The sequence below is a fragment of the Caretta caretta genome, chromosome 28 (genome assembly GCF_965140235.1).
Source record: "Caretta caretta isolate rCarCar2 chromosome 28, rCarCar1.hap1, whole genome shotgun sequence".
In the NCBI taxonomy this organism is placed as follows: Eukaryota; Metazoa; Chordata; order Testudines; family Cheloniidae; genus Caretta; species Caretta caretta.
Window position 1 is genome coordinate 16,013,540 of NC_134233.1, and position 19,728 is coordinate 16,033,267.

The following is a 19,728-nucleotide window of genomic DNA, read 5'->3' on the forward strand; positions in this document are numbered from 1 at the left end:
TGGATAGAGAGGTTTTGATCAAACCAAACAGGTGCAAGGTACTGGGTGGGGGTTAGCTCCATCAGAGGGGGGGCAGTAACTAACCACACCAGAGGGTGGCACCTAACTACGTCAGAGGGGCGGTACATAATTTGTTTGTATCGGAGGATAAAGACGTATCTCAGAAGATGTGTCTTTGTCTATCCCAGGGAGGAACGAAAAGTCCTGCCATTCACTGAGCTGTTCCATTGTTACGGGGATACCTGTATTAACGGTCCGGTAGAGTCTGCGGGATACTAGTACCGTGCTTCGTCGACAATAAACCTGGCTGGGTGCCTTTGTACCTTAACAGATCCTGTGGTCATTGGGCGGTTCGCTTGAGCTCTGCCCTGCCAGCTGTCTGCACAGAGCTGGGATGGCACACAGAAGGAACACACACACGCAGCCAAACATCTAACCACAAAAGGCACAGGCCCAATGCCTAGTTACCACAGCTCCTCTCTATCTGATATAACCTACTGAGGTGCGGCAGGAGACTTGATTCAGTGAAATATTTTACACCCCCCCCCTCAGAAACAAAGAATCCCTGATCGGTGCGTCTGACTGTATAGCGTCTCCTAGCAGGTCACCAATTTGTCTTATCTGCGGCTGGGATTCCCTGAATTACATTCCCTTCCTTGGAATCCAGTTTTTATATACTTTTGCTCCTTTCAATGTATTACTTTTTAAAATGTTATTTTCATGACTCTTAGCACTTCATCATTGACCTTTGTTCTTGTGCTATCGAATTTATATTTTAATAACAAATACTCGTCGAAAGTCTGTACAAGTAAGTAAGTAGTGGTTTTAGCAACGACAGCCGTGTTTCTTGTATTGCACTGGCGATGGTTTTTCCTGTGATTCCTGATTTGGACTTTTTCATTCTGACTTTCTCATCTTATTTTTCAAGCACAAGTTTATTCTGTTGCATCATGTTGGAAAGTTGAGAGGAGAAAACTGGAGGCCCAGAAGGTGCCGTGACTTGCCCAAGTTACGCAGCAAGTCAGTGGAAATCCTGGCTCTCAGTTCCCTGTAGTTTTCTGCAGAATCCCAACTCATAAACTTTCTGGATTCCCCTTGTAAATTCTCCAAAGGCCTGGTGAGTTATTCTGTCTGGTATAGTCCCCTGCTGTATTTCCAGTAACAGCAGCAGCTCTTAACTGGCAGGTTCATCAGCTGAAACGCTCATCTTTCCAAGTTTCAGAGTAACAGCCGTGCTAGTCTGTATCCGCAAAAAGAACAGGAGGACTTGTGGCACCTTAGAGACGAACCCATTTATTTGAGCATGAGCTTTCGTGAGCTACAGCCCACTTCATCAGATGCATACTGTGGAAAGATCTTTTTATACACACAAACCATGAAAAAATGGGTGTTTACCACTACAAAAGGTTTTCTCATACACATTGTAAGGAGAGTGGTCACTTTAGATAAGTTATTACCAGCAGGAGAGTGGGGTGGGGGGAGAGAAAACCTTTTGTAGTGGTAAACACCCATTTTTTCATGCTTTGTGTGTATAAAAAGATCTTTCCACTGAATGCATCCGATGAAGTGGGCTGTCGCTCACGAAAGCTCATGCTCAAATAAATTGGTTCGTCTCTAAGGTGCCACAAGTCCTCCTCATCTTTCCAAGTGCCATCTTGAGTGCCTTTGGTTTTGTGCTGAGTGAGGGAAGCCAGATGAAAGGAGCGGGGTGTGACCAGGCTGGGCCTGTGCAGACCTGAGCCGAAAGCTCGGGACCTAGAGAGAGATCTGTGTGATACTTGCTCATATCAGATTCTGTCAGCGGCAGGATTCAGCATCAGTCCTCCTCCTCATGTAAACAGCAGGGTAGGTTTGTTCCTTTCGCTAGGCTGCTTCGCTGGCTCCTGTGTTGGTCCGTGGGTGAACCCTGAACCTCTAAAGAGCTATTCACTGCGCCTCAGTTTCCCACTAGAACTCTCCGCCTCCCCACTAAGCTTGGTCTGAGTTCGAGAGTCTCCATCGCAAGAGTTATAACCCTCCTGTGTCGTGTTTCCTAGAGATCATGGAGCACTTTACCAACTGCAGGCTCAGTTACGGTGCTAAAGCTCGAGCCATGGGGTGGAGGAGGAGAAGGTGGTACATCTTCGAGCCGCGGTGGTAGGAGGGGCATTTGTGCTGGTGGAAGTCCGGGGAATCCCTGGGGCCACCGGGAGCCCTGGGGAGGAAGGGCTGCCCTCACCAGTACGGGAGAGATGAAGGAGCACCCAGGCCACACCGTGCCTGGCTCCTCTGGGGTGCTCAGGACAGCTGGCAGTGCCTTCTGCCCCTCCCCGTTTGCCATCAGGGCATTTAGGCTGCAGCAATCTTATGGCTTCCATGTGCACGGGTGCGTTTGAGGGAGGGAAAGGACTTCTTAGCCCTCTTCTCACCTCAGCCACCGCTAATGCCTCTGTGTGATGGCAGCCACATTTTGACCCTGTGATAAACAGATTGGAACGGCTTCTGCCAGGAAAAATGTCAGGTGAGCCTAGATGGCCCTCAGGCGGGGAAACAGGAAATCCAAAATACTTTACTCTCATTTCTACCTACCAGAGACTAAAATACACCTGCCTGGAGACAAACCCATCTGGCTCCTCTTTAGAGGCATTGGTGGTATAGTGGTGAGCATAGCTGCCTTCCAAGCAGTTGACCCGGGTTCGATTCCCGGCCAATGCAGGGATGTGATGTTTTGTGGGGAAGGATAGCTCAGTGGTTTGAGCATTGGCCTGCTAAACCCCGGGTTGCGAGTTCCATCCTTGAGGGGGCCATTTAGGGATTTGGGGCAAAAATTGGGGATTGGTCCTGCTTTGAGCAGGGGGGTGGACTAGATGACCTCCTGAGGTCCCTTCCCACCCTGATCTTCTATGATTCTATATTCTGTGATACCCTACAGACGTCAAAATCTCTTTCTGAACAAGCCCTTCCATCTCCAGTGAGATATTACCCCAGGAGCTGGCTGGCATCTACCCTCCCTTTGATCAGAAACCTCTCTCGGTCAAGGCCACAGGACAAGTGCCTTGCTGTCCGTGCCTGCCTGCCGAGTTGATGAACTGTAATGGTCAGAGATCGCTCCAGCATCCAAGTATATTGAAGGCGAACCCTAAGGAAATGAAGAGTTTAAATGATCCCCTGCCCCACGACAATGAATCCGACCCACAGGTCACTTGGGCAGACGTATCAGTGTCAGGATGCTCCATTGTGAGCACAGTAAAGGAAGCTGCAAAATACGTCATGTTTCAATGACCTCACTGGTCATTTAAAGGCTGTGATTGATACAGATGTACCCCAGGCAGTAGCAAATTAAGACAGAGCAGGTTTTCACACCACAGCTTGGAGATTACGGATTGCAACCCCTGGGCTCTGCAGAGATAAGACAAGATCCAGGATGTCCCTTAACGGAAGAAGGAAGAGGATTTTTGAGCGGGACGGAGGCCCCATCGGATGGGTGATTTTCTGTCACTTGCTAGTGATTGTTCAGTGCATGAATGCAGCCTTCACACACACACACACCCTGCCGAGGAAATATTGTTATTTCCAGTGCAAAATACCGGCGCTTTGCACGGAAAAGAGGGGAAGGAAATGGCCACACAACGGCACCAGAACCTAAGAAATGAAAGACAACAGCCCGCTTCGGCACACAGGGACTCTGAACAGTGAACGAACCTGGCTCCCGTATCACGAAAAGCCAAAAAGCCGTTTCTTTCTACGGCCGGGAACGTTACGAGAAAAGAGTCCCGATAATTACTTCTGAATTCTTTTATATTATAAATAAAATTGTAACAAAATTAGTCTGAACGTGAGCTGCCTGTCATTAAAAGCTGGTTCCCCGGTTCAGTTCCAAGTGCTCTGCTAGAAACACCCCCAGGTCCCTGATATCTCAGGGGTGGGGGGGAATTGGTTGTTTGCAGCTGAGGAGGGAGCCAGGCCAGGTCTCTGGTGCTTTGCTCCTCGCATCTGCCCATCACAGGCTGTCTGCTGTCCTCACCTCCTGCCCCCGCCACGCTCTCGAGTCAAACACGCAGGGCCCCCAGGGGAACAGAGGCTGGGGCAGGGCAGCAGGCTGGGCTGGGCTGGGAAGATGCTGGGAGTTCTCGGGCCCTGAGAGCTGGCCTGGCTCCCTTCTCAACAGCCAACAAGTCGATTCCATGTCCCCTCCCCGGATAAATCAGCCTGGAGCCAAGGGCAGCACAGGACGACTCTCTTTAGTTCCCACCGAGGCGTGAGAGAACCCAGGGCATCTCTAGAAGAACTTCTGGCGCAGACCTGGGGAAACCAGCCTTTGAGAACAGGCAGCTCAAGTGTTTTTTTAACGTTTTTTGCAACACAAAATAACCCTTGAATCCTAGTGTCACCATCCATAAAATTGCTTCAGCCTTGTAGTTTCCCAAGTGCAAAACTAAACATCTCTTCCAACCCAAGGGTGTGGAGATCAGCCAGTGTTCAGAGTCATCCCACATAAAAGAACCAGGTTGTGGTTCATACTGGCCCCATCATGTGGCCATCGCCTTTCCCTCCTCTCTGTTAAAAGTTTTGGTATTTTGCACTGAAATTTTCTTCCCTCAGGAGAGACCTGGGAACCAGGGCTGCCAGCCAGACAAACACCTTTAAGAGGAGGCCTCCCTCTCCCTGTCAAAAAATGATCTCCCTCCTTCAGTTCAGAGACAGCCTGAATTGTTCCTTATCCCGGCAGAGCCAGAGGATTGAAAGCAGCAACCTCAAACCCCTGTGTAGCTCGCAGGAATGAGCACAAACAGCCCCTGGTATCTGAAGAGATGTTTAGTTTCACCCTTGGTCAACTACAAGGCTAAAGGGAAGGGCGGAGGTGACAGATCTAAGGAATGAAACACGACACAATCATAATTGTTATGCCCATCGTGACGGCAAAATCCTTTTCTGATTATCATCAGCGTATTATTTTCTCTGGCGTCTAGACCTTGACAAGACCTTGACCAAGAAATTTGGATCTGGATAAAAGGAATCGACTACCCCGGGTTAACGCCATGGAGTTGACACCCACCGGGGTGCCCCTACGTAGGTTCAAGTGCTAACAGCAATGGCAGCCTTTTAGCCGTAACTTTTACTCAGGCCAATAAATTGATACAGACCCCCGTTAAATCATTTCTCAGCCCCAGCCCTTCACCCACACTCTTTAGGGCATTTGGTCACCATGTGGATGTTTCATTTGCTGTTTCAATTTCACACAGAGACACAATTTCCTTTGCACGGATCCATGAACAGCAAAACCTCCCTGATCATTCAATACCATCGAACCCTTCTCTCCTGCAAGGGCAACGGTCAGACGGGGGGGACGGGGCCACCTGCGTCCCTGACAGTGAGACACTGGCTCTGCCCTTTCCTTATGCGGCTGTGGTTAGTCCGTGAAACCCCACGGACTGAGTTCACTCACCATCCCCCTGAAAAGTTTCCGTGCCCCAGAGAAACCCTGAGCCCGGCTGTTGGAATGATATGCTGGAGATCTGCATAGGAAAGGGACCGTCTGAACTGTCGAGGACGTGGGGAATGAATAACCGTCCACAGCCAGGTCATTAGCACAAACGCACGCTCACCACGCTGCAGCCGGAAGGGAAACGGGCAGGAATTCTCGCTGTTCAAGCACAGGCATGCTTACGCGAACGCCCAGCCACGCGGGGGCTGGGGAAGCCGGTCCGAGCAAACAATTTGAAGGGACAATTCAGTGAGAACAGAATCATTGTGTTGCGAAACAAACCTTCGTCCGGTAGTCGTGGCCGAGGGGTTAAGGCGATGGACTAGAAATCCGTTGGGGTCTCCCCGCGCAGGTTCGAATCCTGCCGACTACGGGCGCACGAGGGTGTTGTTAGCGTCCGAGCAGTCGCAGTGTGAACGGCAGGGCATTTTGGAGTAGACAGGAGGGGTTTTCCCTTTGCTGTAATAGCTACATGGACACCAGAGGTCTTCCCCTGGCCTAGGACTATCTAACCAGACCCGGACATTGACCAGCTACAGAATGGGAAGAGTAATCCTGGCTCCCCGCACCAGCAGGGATTTGGGAGCCTTGTTCCTGTCACTTAGTCTTTTTCAGTAGACCAGACCCTCCCGTGCCTAGCCAGTCAGTGAAGGGGGGAAAGGTTACAGGGTGCAGAGACCTTAGAAACAGTAAAACGGCAGCCAGGACACCAGTCCGGGTGGCCTAGTAGTTAAAGCAAAGGTCTGATAATCTGAGGACATTCGCGTTGCTCCTCTTATTCTTCTCCCATCTCCAGCGGTGCAAGTAGAAATCATTTCTCGCCCGTACTGCACTCATGGGAGGGACACAAGGGGGAGGGAACGTGACCTCCCCACCCTGCCCCCAGCCTGGGTCCCCCCCACGCTCTCCCCATCCCCTCCGACAGCCCCCTTACCTGTCTAAAATTTTACAGCTGCATCTGTTAAATCCCCTTTCCCACTTCTCCACCTCCTCCCCCCCTCAGCCTCCTGCCCGCGCATCCCTCCCCTCCTCTGCCCCCTCCCCTGCTCAGCCCCCCGCCCACCCTGTCCCTCCTCTCATCCACCCCCACTCCCTTGCAAGGCCCCCCACCGCTCGCTGTGTCCCTGGGGGCTGCAGGGGCTGTGCAGGGGAGGAGAGGAGGGACATGGTGAGCGGCAGGTGGGGGGGGGCCCTCGTGCGGGAGCGGGGAAGGAGACGAGGGATGCATTGAGTGATGCTTGGGGGGGGGGGCGAGTGGGGAGGGGGCCGAGCAGGAACAGGGGCGGAGCCAGGGGCGGAGCCTGGTTGGAGCAGGTGTGGAGAATGGGCGGGGCCATGGGCGGAGGCGGTGGGGAGGAGGCAGGAGAGGGAGCGAGCCTCCCGCAGGCGAAGCGTGACCCGCTCCCCGTGAGTGGAAGCCTGAATGTCTGTTCCAGCCGGTGGAGGCAGCCGTCTGGGTACGCTACGGAGATATTTCGGCATCTAGGGACTGAGCCGAACGTCGCCCGAAAGAGAACTGACGTGCTACAGGGCCAGGCCTGGTGCGTATGCTCTGCCCCCAGGCATGCTGGACGTGAGACGCTCATCACCAGCCAGCAACAGGGGAAAATTCATGGGAAAACCGACCAGCTGCTGAGTTGGCCTGCAGACGCGGTGAAGCCTCCTTCCGTACAGCCTGTGTCCATGCCCAGACCCGACTTCCTGCCAGCCATGGGGGCTCCTAACACAGACATTAGGACTCCGCTATTCCAGCCCGCTATGGCCCCAATACACCCTCCTGTTTTGTTCGGACTCATAATGTTTTTTTTTCACTCTGTTTACAGCTGGTCCGGGACAGGGCGGGGGGTGGCTGATTTATAAGGTGCGCTGTATTACGGAGGAGGGATACGTGAGGTGGTCAATTGTGGAGTCCCAGCTCATACTTCTAACAGTCAGCAAATAACTAGCAAAAATGTCATGGGAACGACTTGTTCAACTCTTTTCACAGTGGCCGCTTGGACTCCCACATGGCATCAGAGGCTAAGGAGGGACGCGACTGGAAGGGTCTGGGTTTCGCCCTGAATGGAAGCACACACAAAAAAACCTCGGGCTAGTACCAGCAGAGCCATAAGCCAGAAATGCCTCCTATCGAGATACTGATCACAACAAACCCCGAACCGCCCCTTATCTGGCCACGCCGGCCGGCCGGCCCGCCCTCCCCAGCCACTCTGGACCTGCCCGCACACAGTAGAGTTCCCTTGGTATTCTACTGTTGAGAAGGGCCCACTTCCACTTTAATTGAATTGTCTCGTTAGCACGGACCCCCGACTTGGTAAGGCAACTCCCTTCTTTTCATGTGCGGTGTATTTATACCTGCCTGTTGTATTTTCCACTCCATGCATCTGATGAAGTGGGTTCTAGCCCACGAAAGCTTATGCCCAGATAAATTTGTTAGTCTCTAAGGTGCCACAAGGACTTGTTGGGAGGTGGATGTTCAGGCCTCTCTGTAAGGGCCTATGCTCTAAGAGTTTGGGTGTGTTCTTGTCACTTAGCTAGTTATAGAGGTGTAGAGGAGAGAATCAAAATCACTGTCTGACTGTATAGGGCCTTTGGCTGGGCAGCGGAGGCAGCCGTGGGCTGGGGGGTGGTCGGTCGCATCCTCACGTTCCAGGCTGGTCGCCTTGAAATAAGGTGCTGTTGGGCGGTTAGGAATACAATCCTGTCCTGATAATGCCTATCGCCTCCAGAGAAAGGGAAGTGCCGAGAAGATGTAAAAGGAAACTTAGTCGGATAGCATCCTGTCTGGCAAGAACTCACCTATCAATAGCTGGGATGTGAAATCCTCACTTCTGTATTGTTTTGTCACTATAGTTCCCACTTTGCTATTGTTCGTCTGTACAATCTCTGTCTGGTTCTGTGATTGTTCTTGTCTGCTGTATAATTAATTTTGCTGGGTGTAAACTAATTAAGGTGGTGGGATATAATTGGTTAAATAATCATGTTGCAATACGTTAGGCTTGGTTAGTTAAATTTCAGGGAAATGATTGGTTGGGGGTGTGGCTAGGCAGAACTCAAGTTTTACTATATAGTCTGCAGTCAATCAGGAAGTAATGGGTGGGGATGGGAACAGGGAATGGGGCTGGGGAAACTGGAATCCTGTTTGGCTAAGGGGGGAAAATGGGAACAGGGACACAGGTGTAAGGCTCTATGGTGTCAGAGCTGGGAAGGGGGACACTAAGGAAGGAAACTGGAATCACGCTTGCTGGAAGTTCACCCCAATAAACATCGAATTGTTTGCACCTTTCGGGTATTGTTGCTCTCTGTTCATGCGAGAAGGACCAGGGAGGTGAGTGGGTGAAGGAATAAGCCCCCTAAGTCCTCGTTGTTTTTGCTGATACAGACTAACACGGCTGCCCCGTCTGAAACCAGAGCTGGAATTGTATTTTCCATGGGGCACGATAAATGGCAGAAGCCATTTGTTTAAAATCTAGCACTCCAGGCGAAGCTTGAATTCACCACCACTCCCCCCAGCGCTGCTCTAAGTCCTGCGTGCTGACCAGTCGCATAACTGGTACCCACATTTAGGTGGCGTTGCCTTGTGGTGGTGGAAGGGGGTTGAGTGAGCCACAACAAACTCATGTTCAAGTCCCCAGGAAGACAGCAGCAGCCGGTCATCCTTCTGTGAGAAAACCGGCTCCTCCCACCAGCTGCCTGTGGGAAGGCAGGTGGTTTGAGCCCACCCAGTGCTGGAACTTTTCCAGGGTGAGATTAAAGGTGTCTTTTAAGAAGCGGAAGGAGGAAGTGTCTCTTCCATTCCTGTCTAGCCCCGCCTGTCTCCTGTGGCCCTTCAGCCTCTCTCCTTCCCGGCTGGGGAGATGCAGAGACAAGCCCCCATCTGGGGGAGTCACCGAGAGGCTGCATCCAATGGAGTGTGGGTGAGAGAGGGAGAGGGGGTATGACTCTCTGTGTGTGTGTGTGTGGAGGGTCTGTTAGGGAATGGCTGATGGAAAATGAAGGGGAAGTGAAAGTGAGACCCCGTGCCTGAGTATGAGTGGGAACGCCATTCACCTTCCCCCCTATGGTCTCATCTTTCAGCCTTTTCTGACCTATCACCCTCACAGAGGTATCGCACATGCCTCAAATAGCGAGTGTCCCTCTTCGACAGAAGAAGCAGATCACAGACTCACGTAGGAGTTATGGGCAGCTACCTCGTCAGTGTTTCTCTCATCTGGAAGGTGCTTCACAAAACACAGCACCTCCCCTCTGGGAGAGAAACACCCCATTGCCACCAACTTGCTTTACTCTCCATGGGCTGGCTTGTCCTGGGGGACCTGGCTCTCTCTGGGAGGCCCATGGTGATTCTTAAAAAAGGATTTGGGGGGCAGGAGTTATCCCCATGGGAATCTCTTCCCTTCTTTCTCAGGACCACCTTCTTAGCCCTGGCTTTGGCGTTGGCTTTAGCCTGGCTCTCGCCTGACTTGGTTTTAGGTGGGATGTTGACCACCTTCTGGGTTTGGCAGCTTAGACCCTTTGGGGTCTTTTCTCTGCCATTTTGGTCCCTGCTGCAGCCACCACTTTCTTAGGGCTATTCCTGGCCCGGGGCATGGTGGCCTTTCTGGGGATCCTGGCAGCTCTGAGCAGCTTCTTGGTGGCTATTTCCCTGCTCAGAGCCACTGGCTTCTTCTCATGCCTTGTCCTGGGGGCCCAGCTGCTGCTGGATGAATGTGAAGGAGCCAGGGTGCTGGTGACTTTAGCCTGCACCAAGGTGCACCAATCAGACTCCTAGCCCCAACCGGATGTGGGTCTTGTTTTTCTGCCCCTGGAGAACGAGGACCTGCCAGTGCGCATCATGTTATACCTTTGTTCAATCGGTGAAAACACAAACTAGAGCCACAAGGGGCTGGAATTGATTTCAGCGGCTGGACAGGTTTGCTAAGTTTTGATACATTTGCATAGGAAAATGTTACGTGCTTAAATTCATTTCAAGCACCCCCCATTCAGTGGAATTCCTGGAGATACTGGAGGTGGCCATGAAAATGTGTTTCCATTAAAAAAGCAACCACTGCCCAGGGAGCACCTGGATTTGAACCAGGGACCTCTTGATCTGCAGTCAAATGCTCTACCACTGAGCTATACCCCCTGTGATCGAATAGTGTTGGAGCAAGTTTCCTGAGGATTATGAAGGACTCAAAGAGCTCCTCTTACGTTCCCAGCCATGGGTGGTTTTGAAAATGGGGTTTCATTAAATTTTATAGATGCACGTAAAAACCACACCTCGCACAATCCCCACACCTGCTCGGTGTCACCGGACCACAACTACTGCTTACCTGGGACCACACCCTGCTCCCCAGCTCTGGGCAATTTAACCTCTCCAGCATTCTCCAAACCCTCAAAGGACATATTTAAATAGAATCATAGAATCATAGAATATCAGGGTTGGAAGGGACCCCAGAAGGTCATCTAGTCCAACCCCCTGCTCGAAGCAGGACCAATTCCCAGTTAAATCATCCCAGCCAGGGCTTTGTCAAGCCTGACCTTAAAAACCTCTAAGGAAGGAGATTCTACCACCTCCCTAGGTAACGCATTCCAGTGTTTCACCACCCTCTTAGCCCTGGTCTACACTAGGACTTTAGGTCGAATTTAGCAGCGTTAAATCGATGTAAACCTGCACCCGTCCACACAATGAAGCCATTTATTTCGACTTAAAGGGCTCTTAAAATCGATTTCCTTACTCCACCCCTGACAAGTGGATTAGCGCTTAAATCGACGTTGCCGGCTCGAATTTGGGGTACTGTGGACACAATTCGATGGTATTGGCCTCCGGGAGCTATCCCAGAGTGCTCCATTGTGACCGCTCTGGACAGCACTCTCAACTCAGATGCACTGGCCAGGTAGACAGGAAAAGAACCGCGAACTTTTGAATCTCATTTCCTGTTTGGCCAGCGTGGCAAGCTGCAGGTGACCATGCAGAGCTCATCAGCACAGGTGACCATGATGGAGTCCCAGAATCGCAAAAGAGCTCCAGCATGGACCGAACGGGAGGTACGGGATCTGATCGCTGTATGGGGAGAGGAAGCCGTGCTATCAGAACTCCGTTCCAGTTTTCGAAATGCCAAAACCTTTCTGAAAATCTCCCAGGGCATGAAGGACAGAGGCCATAACAGGGACCCGAAGCAGTGCCGCGTGAAACTGAAGGAGCTGAGGCAAGCCTACCAGAAAACCAGAGAGGCGAACAGCCGCTCTGGGTCAGAGCCCCAAACATGCCGCTTCTATGATGAGCTGCATGCCATTTTAGGGGGTTCAGCCACCACTACCCCAGTCATGTTGTTTGACTCCTTCAATGGAGATGGAGGCAATACGGAAGCAGGTTTTGGGGATGAAGAAGATGATGATGAGGAGGAGGTTGTAGATAGCTCACAGCAAGCAAGCGGAGAAACCGGTTTTCCCGACAGCCAGGAACTGTTTCTCACCCTAGACCTGGAGCCAGTACCCCCCGAACCCACCCAAGGCTGCCTCCTGGACCCAGCAGGCGGAGAAGGGACCTCTGGTGAGTGTACCTTTTAAAATACTATACATGGTTTAAAAGCAAGCATGTGAAAGGATTACTTTGCCCTGGCATTTGCCTAGATGTAGTCCTAAAGCCTTTGCAAAAGGTTTCTGGGGAGGGCAGCCTTATTGCGTCCTTCATGGTAGGACACTTTACCACTCCAGGCCAGTAACACGTACTCGGGAATCATTGTAGAACAAAGCATTGCAGTGTATGTTTTCTGGCATTCAAACAACATCCGTTCTTTATCTCTCTGTGTTATCCTCAGGAGAGTGAGATATCATTCATGGTCACCTGGTTGAAATAGAGTGCTTTTCTTCAGGGGACACTCAGAGGAGCCCATTCCTGCTGGGCTGTTTGCCTGTGGCTAAACAGAAATGTTCCCCGCTGTTAGCCACAGGGAGGGGGGAAGGTTGAGGGGGTAGTCACGCGGTGGGAGGAGGCAAAATGCGACCTCGTAACGAAAGCACATGTGCTATGTATGTAATGTTAACAGCAAGGTTTACCCTGAAAGAGTGTAGCCACTGTTTTATAAAATGTGTCTTTTTAAATACCGCTGTCCCTTTTTTTTTCTCCACCAGCTGCATGTGTTTCAATGATCACAGGATCTTCTCCTTCCCAGAGGCTAGTGAAGCTTAGAAAGAAAAAAAAACGCACTCGCGATGAAATGTTCTCCGAGCTCATGCTGTCCTCCCACACTGACAGAGCACAGACGAATGCGTGGAGGCAAATAATGTCAGAGTGCAGGAAAGCACAAAATGACCGGGAGGAGAGGTGGCGGGCTGAAGAGAGTAAGTGGCGGGCTGAAGACAGGGCTGAAGCTCAAATGTGGCGGCAGCGTGATGAGAGGAGGCAGGATTCAATGCTGAGGCTGCTGCAGGACCAAACCAGTATGCTCCAGTGTATGGTTGAGCTGCAGCAAAGGCAGCTGGAGCACAGACTGCCACTGCAGCCCCTCTGTAACCAACCGCCCTCCTCCCCAAGTTCCATAGCCTCCACACCCAGACACCCAAGAACGCGGTGGGGGGGCATCCGGCCAACCAGCCACTCCACCACAGAGGATTGCCCAAAAAAAGAAGGCTGTCATTCAATAAATTTTAAAGTTGTAAACTTTTAAAGTGCTGTGCTTAAAGTGCTGTGTGGCATTTTCCTTCCCTCCTCCACCACCCCTCCTGGGCTACCTTGGTAGTCATCCCCCTATTTGTGTGATGAATGAATAAAGAATGCATGAATGTGAAGCAACAATGACTTTATTGCCTCTGCAAGTGGTGATCGAAGGGAGGAGGGGAGGGTGGTTAGCTTACAGGGAAGTAGAGTGAACCAAGGGGCGGGGGGGTTCATCAAGGAGAAACAAACAGAACTTTCACACCGTCGCCTGGCCAGTCATGAAACTGGTTTTCAAAGCTTCTCTGATGCGTACCGCGCCCTCCTGTGCTCTTCTAACCACCCTGGTGTCTGGCTGTGCGTAACCAGCAGCCAGGCGATTTGCCTCAACCTCCCACCCCGCCATAAACGTCTCCCCCTTACTCTCACAGATATTGTGGAGCACACAGCAAGCAGTAATAACAGTGGGAATATTGGTTTCGCTGAGGTCTAAGCGAGTCAGTAAACTGCGCCAGCGTGCCTTTAAACGTCCAAATGCACATTCTACCACCATTCTGCACTTGCTCAGCCTGTAGTTGAGCAGCTCCTGACTACTGTCCAGGCTGCCTGTGTACGGCTTCATGAGCCATGGCATTAAGGGGTAGGCTGGGTCCCCAAGGATACATATAGGCATTTCAACATCCCCAACAGTTATTTTCTGGTCTGGGAATAAAGTCCCTTCCTGCAGCTTTTGAAACAGACCAGAGTTCCTGAAGATGCGAGCATCATGCACCTTTCCCGGCCATCCCACGTTGATGTTGGTGAAACGTCCCTTGTGATCCACCAGAGCTTGCAGCACTATCGAAAAGTACCCCTTGCGGTTTATGTACTCGCTGGCTTGGTGCTCTGGTGCCAAGATAGGGATATGGGTTCTGTCTATGGCCCCACCACAGTTAGGGAATCCCATTGCAGCAAAGCTATCCACTATGACCTGCACATTTCCCAGGGTCACTACCCTTGATATCAGCAGATCTTTGATTGCGTGGGCTACTTGCATCACAGCAGCCCCCACAGTAGATTTGCCCACTCCAAATTGATTCCCAACTGACCGGTAGCTATCTGGCATTGCAAGCTTCCACAGGGCTATCGCCACTCGCTTCTCAACTGTGAGGGCTGCTCTCATCTTGGTATTCATGCGCCTCAGGGCAGGGGAAAGCAAGTCACAAATTCCATGAAAGTGCCCTTACGCATGCAAAAGTTTCGCAGCCACTGGGAATCGTCCCAGACCTGCAACACTATGCGGTCCCACCACTCTGTGCTTGTTTCCCGAGCCCAGAATCGGCGTTCCACAGCATGAACCTGCCCCATTAGCACCATGATGCATGCATTGTCAGGGCCCATGCTTTCAGAGAAATCTGTGTCCATGTCCTGATCACTCACGTGACCGCGCTGACGTCGCCTCCTCGCCCGGTATCGCTTTGCCAGGTTCTGGTGCTGCATATACTGCTGGATAATGCGTGTGGTGTTTAATGTGCTCCTAATTGCCAAAGTGAGCTGAGCGGGCTCCATGCTTGCCGTGGTATGGCGTCCACACAGAAAAAAGGCGCGGAACGATTGTCTGCCGTTGCTCTGATGGAGGGAGGGGCGACTGACGACACGGCTTACAGGGTTGGCTTCAGGGAGCTAAAATCAACAAAGGGGGTGCCTGTACATCGAGGAGTATTTCAGGCAGGACTGCACGGAGGGTTCCAATAAGAAATGGTGCACCTAAGTTATCGTTGTTATTGGAACAAGGAGGTTAGCCTGGCCTCTGATTGATACATGGCTAGATTTACCTCGCTGCACCTTCTCTGTGAGTGACTGCAGTGTGACCTAGAGGAATGAGTCCCCTAGACAGGGGAGGAGGCAAATGAGTACAAAACAAATCTGGTCTATTTCTTGTTCTGAGCCACTCCATCTATCTTTTACATCTTTGGCTGGCAGCAGACGGTGCAGAAGGACGGCATGCCATCCACATCTCATGGCTGCTCGGCAGAAGATGGTACAGTACGACTGCTAGCCATCCTCATCTCTTGCCTGCCCGGCAGAAAATGGTACAGTACGACTGCTAGCCATCCCCATCTCTTGCCTGCCTGGCAGAAGATGGTACAGTACGACTGCTAGCAGTCCGTATCGCCTGCCCGCTCACCATAAGATGGTTCAATAGGACTGACTGCAGGACTAAAGAGAATGACCTGGTCAAGTCACTCCAAATTTAGTCCCTGCGCCCATGTCTGCCCAGGCGCTCCCAGCCGACGTGGCCAGGAGCACCTCAGACACGATGAGGACGACTACCAATCGTATTGCACCATCTGCTGCCAGAAGGCAATGGGTTGCTGCTATTGTGCAGCAATGCCGCACCACGTCTGCCAGCACCCAGGAGACATACGGTGACGGTTACCTGAGCGGGCTCCATGCTTGCCGTGGTATGGCGTCTGCACAGGTAACTCAGAAAAAAAGGCGCAAAATGATTCTCTGCCCTTGCTTTCACGGAGGGAGGGAGGGAACGGGGGCCTGACGATATGTACCCAGAACCACCCGCGACAATGTTTTAGCCCCATCAGGCACTGGGATCGCAACCCAGAATTCCAATGGGCAGCGGAGACTGCGGGAACTGTGGGATAGCTACCCACAGTGCAACGCTCCGGAAGTCGACTCTAGCCTCGGTACTGTGGAAGCGCTCCGCCGAGTTAATGCACTTAATGCACTTAGAGCATTTTCTGTGGGGACGCGCACACTCGAAGATATAAAACCGATTTCTAAAAAACCGACTTCTATAAATTCGACCTTATTCCGTAGTGTAGACATACCCTTAGTGAAAAAGTTTTTCCTAATATCCAGTCTAAACCTCCCCCACTGCAACTTGAGACCATTACTCCTCGTTCTGTCATCTGCTACCACTGAGAACAGTCTAGAGCCATCCTCTTTGGAACCCCCTTTCAGGTAGTTGAAAGCAGCTATCAAATCCCCCCTCATTCTTCTCTTCTGCAGGCTAAACAATCCCAGCTCCCTCAGCCTCTCCTCATAAGTCATGTGTTCCAGACCCCTAATCATTTTTGTTGCCCTTCGCTGGACTCTCTCCAATTTATCCACATCCTTCTTGTAGTGTGGGGCCCAAAACTGGACACAGTACTCCAGATGAGGCCTCACCAATGTCGAATAGAGGGGAACGATCACGTCCCTCGATCTGCTCGCTATGCCCCTACGTATACATCCCAAAATGCCATTGGCCTTCTTGGCAACAAGGGCACACTGCTGACTCATATCCAGCTTCTCGTCCACTGTCACCCCTAGGTCCTTTTCCGCAGAACTGCTGCCTAGCCATTCGGTCCCTAGTCTGTAGCTGTGCATTGGGTTCTTCCGTCCTAAGTGCAGGACCCTGCACTTATCCTTATTGAACCTCATCAGATTTCTTTAGAACCCATTAATCCCCATGGTGTGACTCCAGTAACTGCCAGACAATGCCATTCTGACCCGAGACCCCGAGCTCCCGCAAACTAGCCCGTACGGCAGAGCGGGGGCCGTGATGCTCAGGGGTCCCTTTTTTTTATATTTTGCAAACTTGGGGTTCAGGGGGACAATTCTCATCTCCCATTCGTGGCCAGTGCCGAGCTGAGCTTTATGCTTATGTGAGCGGGGAAACGCTCCCGCTATTGTGGGGAACTTTTCCCGGCCTATACACGATCCCGGTGAAGTGGGCTAGCGGGAGGATCCGAGTCTCTTCCACTCTCCTGCGTGGCAGAGTCCTCGCAACCCCAGCAAGGCTGGGTCCAGGATTCCCGGGGAGCTCGACCCCCAGTCTCGTCATGGGCACTTAGGGCAGGGGCTAGGGTGTCCCCACTCCGGGGTGCTCTCTCTGCACTGGATGCTTCCCTGACCCACTGATCGTTACATACAGTTCAGACAAGCATACTTTATTAAACAGCAACCAATGTTAAAAAATAAGGACAAAATGGGAAAGGGGAAAGGAAAACGCCCCAACCCCACTCTGTGACGTGGGGACATCACAGCCAGCGTCTCTAGAAAACTTCAGGGAAGTTCACAGTCTGTTTCTCACATGTCCCAGACCTCCTGTCCAGGCTCTAGCCCTGCCGCGGGTCGGACCCTTGCTCGGGCCGTGGCCACACGCCCTCAGGCTCTAGGTGGCAGGACCCTTCTTCCCAGCATCGGCCCCCATGTCGGGGTTACGATCCCCCTCGCCCCCAAGTCCGGCCTGCAAGGCCTCTTGACTGGGGGCGTCCCCTGCGCTGGGCCCGTTCGAAGCAACCAGAAGGTGTCGAGGTGGCCGTGGGACTCTCGGGGTAAAATTTTCAGGACTCTGCGATGCAGCAGGTCAGGCCAGACGTTCCCAGCGATCTCGTCTGCCTTTGAAATCTGTGACGGAACACAAAATATGGGGGTAAATGAATCCTCAGCAGCGGCTTCCCCCGCTCCTGGGGGCAACCGGGGAAGGGGGCTGTTTAGGAAGGACAGCTGAAGGATGCGCTCCCCGGATGGTTATGCACCGAGATGGCCGCCTGCCGCCTGGCTCTCGAGATGGTCGAGCAGTGCATTGGCATCCTTGGGAGAAATGGGTTTGAATCGGGGTCACAGTGGGGAGGGGAGAGGTGTGTGCGTGTGGTGGGGCCGGGGCGGGGCGGTGGGGGGGAGGCGCGGAGTCCTGGAGAGAGGAGTGGCAATAAAGACATTTGGGGAAAGTCTGTCGAATCCAGGGAAAGTGGAGTGGCATTCGGAGGGAGGGCCGGCTCCACACCAGCAAGGATCGTGTGTAAACTGGGTGGGATTCCCGCACCGATCCTGACCCCCCAAACCTCCCCTCTCCCATGACCCCATCCCCCACCTCCGCTTACTCCCCATTTCTGGCTCATTTTTCGTCCCTCCCTTCCTGACCCCGCCAGCCCAGACGCACCCAGGGGACACCCCGCTGGGGGCCCGCGCTCGATCCTCCCGACACTTCTCCCCAGTTGTGCCCCCGGAGCAGACCCCGGCAGGTGCAGTCACGAACTAGGTCCGATCTCGCTTTCTAACAACCAGGGACAGGTTCCCTGGGGCCCCCGGCGCAGAGAGTCACTTTCCTGCCCCTCCCCAGCATGTCCCCAGGTCCCTCTCGGTTACCCGCAGTCGCCGTCCCGGGGGCTGCCTGGGGAGACCGGCCCCAGCTGGAGAAAGTTTAGGGTTGCCAACTTGCCCCGCCCCTTCCCCAAGGCCCCGCCCCCACTCCCACCATCACTGGCTCTCCCCCACCCTCACTCACCCGGCTGGGGCAGGGAGTTGGGATGCAGACGGGGGTGGGGGCTCCAGGGTGGGGCCAGGGATGAGGGGTATGGGGTGGAGGAGGGGGCTCTGGGCTGGGACAAGGGGTGGGGGTCTGGGCTGGGGCCAGGAATGAGGGGTTCGGGGCATAGGAGGGGGCTCCAGACAGGGGGTGGGGGTGCAGGCTCCTGGAGGGGGTTTGGGGTTCAGGAGGGGGCTCCAGGCTGGGGCAGGGGGTGGGGGTGCAGGCTCCTGGTGGGAGTTCGGGGTGTAGGAGGGGTCTCAGGGCTGGGGCAGGGGGTGGGGGTCTGGGCTGGGCAGTGGGCTCTGGGGTGGGGCCAGGGATGAGGGGTTTGGGGTGTGTGGGGGGCTCTGGGGTGGGGCCAGGGATGAGGGGTTTGGGGTGCAGGAGGGGGCTCTGGGCTGGGACAGGGGATGGGGGTGCAGGGTCTTTGAGGGAGTTCAGGGTGCAGGAGGGGGCTCCGGGCCGGGGCAGGGGGTGGGGGTGCAGGCTCCAGGAGGGGGTTTGGGGTGCAGGAGGGGGGCTCTGAGCTGGGGCAGGGGTGGGGGTCTGGGCTGGGGAGTGGGCTCTGGGGTGGGGCCAGGGATGAGGGGTTTGGGGTGCAGGAGGGGGCTCTGGGCTGGGACAGGGGATGGGGGTGCAGGCTCTTTGAGGGAGTTCAGGGTGCAGGAGGGGGCTCCGGGCCGGGGCAGGGGGTGGGGGTGCAGGCTCCAGGAGGGGGTTTGGGGTGCAGGAGGGGGGCTCTGAGCTGGGGCAGGGGTGGGGGTCTGGGCTGGGGAGTGGGCTCTGGGGTGGGGCCAGGGATGAGGGGTTTGGGGTGCAGGAGGGGGCTCTGGGCTGGGACAGGGGATGGGGGTGCAGGCTCTTTGAGGGAGTTCAGGGTGCAGGAGGGGGCTCCGGGCCGGGGCAGGGGTGGGGGTGCAGGCTCCAGGAGGGGGTTTGGGGTGCAGGAGGGGGGCTCTGAGCTGGGGCAGGGGTGGGGGTCTGGGCTGGGGAGTGGGCTCTGGGGTGGGGCCAGGGATGAGGGGTTTGGGGTGCAGGAGGGGGCTCCGAGCTGGTGCAGGGGGTGGGGGTGCAGGCTCCCAGAGGGGTTTTGGGGTGCAGGAGGGCTCTCCGAGCCGGTGCAGGGGGTGGGGGTGCAGGCTCCCAGAGGGGGTTCGGGGTGCAGGAGGGGGCTCCGAGCTGGTGCAGGGGGTGGGGGTGTGGGACGGGGTGAGGGGTGCAGGCTCTGGGTGGAGCTTACCTCCGGCGGCTCCCGGGAAGTGGCCGGTGTCATATGAAAACCGGTGTAGAGACCGGTGTCGGTCTCTAAAGTCTCGATCATAATTTGCCCCTTAGGGT

General features: G+C 53.9%; 1 protein-coding gene and 3 non-coding genes across 4 annotated transcripts in view; 2 read left to right on the forward strand and 2 right to left on the reverse strand.

Annotated features, from left to right (window-relative positions):
* The window catches only part of LOC142068369 (uncharacterized), a 295,529-nt gene that overhangs the window by 28,749 nt on the left and 247,052 nt on the right, over nt 1–19,728 (reverse strand).
* Nucleotides 2,623–2,694, forward strand: TRNAG-UCC (transfer RNA glycine (anticodon UCC)). The gene has a single exon. It is a non-coding gene; the product is annotated as a tRNA-Gly (tRNA).
* On the forward strand, nt 5,756–5,837 carry TRNAS-AGA (transfer RNA serine (anticodon AGA)). The gene has a single exon. It is a non-coding gene; the product is annotated as a tRNA-Ser (tRNA).
* Nucleotides 10,512–10,583, reverse strand: TRNAC-GCA (transfer RNA cysteine (anticodon GCA)). The gene has a single exon. It is a non-coding gene; the product is annotated as a tRNA-Cys (tRNA).